Source organism: Hipposideros armiger, unplaced genomic scaffold, assembly GCF_001890085.2.
Source record: "Hipposideros armiger isolate ML-2016 unplaced genomic scaffold, ASM189008v1 scaffold_32, whole genome shotgun sequence".
NCBI classification, from domain to species: domain Eukaryota; kingdom Metazoa; phylum Chordata; class Mammalia; order Chiroptera; family Hipposideridae; genus Hipposideros; species Hipposideros armiger.
Window position 1 is genome coordinate 5,305,676 of NW_017731382.1, and position 2,658 is coordinate 5,308,333.

The window sequence follows — 2,658 nt, forward strand, 5'->3', positions numbered from 1 at the left end:
TCCTGTGACTCCCTCCCATCCATCCGGATACAAATAGCATCCTGGGGGATTTATCTGGAGGCACTGGGGACACAGAAGTGAATAAACCTGGTGAACTTGGAAATGAGAGGCGACTGAGAGAAAAACTTAAATAGGAGAGTGATTCCTTGTTTCCCTAACACCTGTAAAAATGACCCTGGGTGACAGCAGATTCTGTGAACAAGCACGAACCCTAACTGATTGCTCCGTGATAACGCCGAGCTCTGATCCCTCCAGCTCTGAATTCCTCCTGAGGGTTCAGATGAAAAGGCCACTCACTGCTGGGAGTTCCACAGCCGCAGAAGGCAGTGCCCACTAAAGCGGCTTTGAGGAAGAGGCCGTGGCCAGAGAAAAATTCCTAAGCCACCCAGTGGAAACGAAACATTTTCTTCCCTGATGCCTCCTCCTGTGGTTTTCCAATCGGTTTGGGTCTTGAGCAGATCAACTTGCTTGAATATACTTCCCCTACTCATGGGAATTTTGCTAACTGCACTTCCAGTGCTTCACTGATGCGACAGTTACTTACGAGGCACCTGCTGTATGCCTGCCAACCTGCGGGGAATGTGGTGAACCAGGTCCCTTGATCTAAGCTCAGGATTGAATGCAATGGTAAGATCCCCCAGGATCTAGTCATTGATGATTCTGGATATGGCCCAAGACAGCCCACATTCTACCAAACTGTCTCTAGCTCGGAGAGCCTGGAAGTCCAGAGCCGTGTCCCCGTCTCCCACCTCCAAGTCCAATCCTCTCTGGCCCAGGCCCTGAGTTAGTAGGACATTTAGTTTGGGAAAAAAAGAGAAGTTGCGAGCAATATTGCACGAGGGGAGTGGGTGAGGATTCGGCCTTTGCTGGTGAGAAACTCATGGAGGGAGGCGGGCCAGTCACTGAGACTGTCTCAGGCCTCAGTTTCCTCATCTGAACGTGAGGGGGCCTGGAGGGCTCCCACCCATCCAGCTGCAGCACTGACATTTTGCATGGCTTCCTTTCTTACTCTTCTCTCTTAGTTAGCGAAAAGCCTCAGAGAGATTAAAGAAAATAGCAAGTGGGTTCTTTTCCTTTCTCATTTCCTTTCCTTTTGTGTGTGTGTGGGGGGGGGATGGGGGGGCAAGGAAAGAAAAGGCATGGAGACAAATGAGGGTGTTGTGTGTTATTTGATTGGTCATAAGCAGTCATCCCAACTCCGATGAGGAGAAAGCTTGGTCCTACACTGTATTTCTTCAACTTTGTGTGTCACCTACATGTTCCTGTCCCATCCCTGTGCCATCTGCACATTTTTTTACTTAAAGTAAAATGTTAAACTAAGCCAATTAAAAAACAACACCACACTCTCCCTAAGCAATACTACCTATGAAATTACAAGTTGGATGAGCTAGTTCTAGTTTTTCCTAGTACACATTAAAATCTTATCTTATAAAAAGTTTCCATCTGTATACCGCACCTAAGCTCATCCTACGTGCCAGAGGTCAAGGTCCCTGAGGGGTGTGATTTTCCTGCTTGATTAGGAATAATTCAAAGCTATTTAATGGATCACCGAGAAAGGGGTGAACGCTCAGCTTGTTCACCGAATTCTCCATTTCCTGGGGTCATTTTTAGGGGCATCAGGCAAGCAAGGGGCCACACCCTGTTATTTAAGCTCTTCTCCCATTCTGTTGGTGTGAGTTTATTCCAGCTCACTGGGTTTATTTGTTTTGTTGTCAATAGTGGGCTATTTGGGACACCAAAGGGGAGGTTAGGGAGAAGGCAGGTTACTGGCACTAGTGCATTCTCAGTGGTTGTTGATCCCCCCCCCCCCCTTTGGGAAACATCCCTGTAGGGAAGAAGCCACTTGAAGTACTAGCTACAACAACCAACTCTCTCACGTGCCCTTTCAACCTCGGGGCGAATTTAAATTCTGAGCCCAAAGCACTTTTTACTTTTTGTTAACCAGGTGGCACACCATCCAGGGGAGAGGGACCCTACTGCTTTCTTTCCCCAATGTTTCTCCTGTCCCCCCCTCCCCCCAATGACTGTCTACCTGGTCAGCTCTTATCAAAGAAAAGCGGCTGCTCTGGAGTCTAAGGAGAAGTAACCATTTAAAGAAAAGAGCAACACTTCACATTCGCCAACTTATAAACGCACGGAGAAATTCTCTCTGGAGGGAGCAGCGGGGCAAGGAGCCCAGACTCGCACAGGAGTCACTTTTCAATGGCTTGGAGGAGTTTTAAGAGGTGGCAGAGCCTCTCTGCAGAGCCAGGAGTGGCTGCCTGGGGAGCCCGAGGACACACTGCAGGCTGGATGCTCTGTTCTTGCCGTGGGTACACAGGGATCCTTGTCCATTCCAATAAACAAGGGCTTAGGAGGAACACACTTGGAAACGGTTCCTAAAATATAAATTTCCCCTTTTTGCGACTCATGTTGGAGCATTTGAATATCACTCGGAGCGCCATCCTTTTCACGCCTCCCACCTTCCTTCTCTGAAATTATTTCCTCTCCAGGCTCTTGTCAGTTCCTCCCTTAGTCATCACAGCTCCAAAACGACCACGCCACATTTCTGTGCCACTTCCCCATTTCATTATCGCGTAGGCCACTTTCCTTTGAATAGCTTTGCAGCAGACTTTTAAACTCTTGGGGTGCTAATGTTCTGTTTAGCTTTTTTTTTTT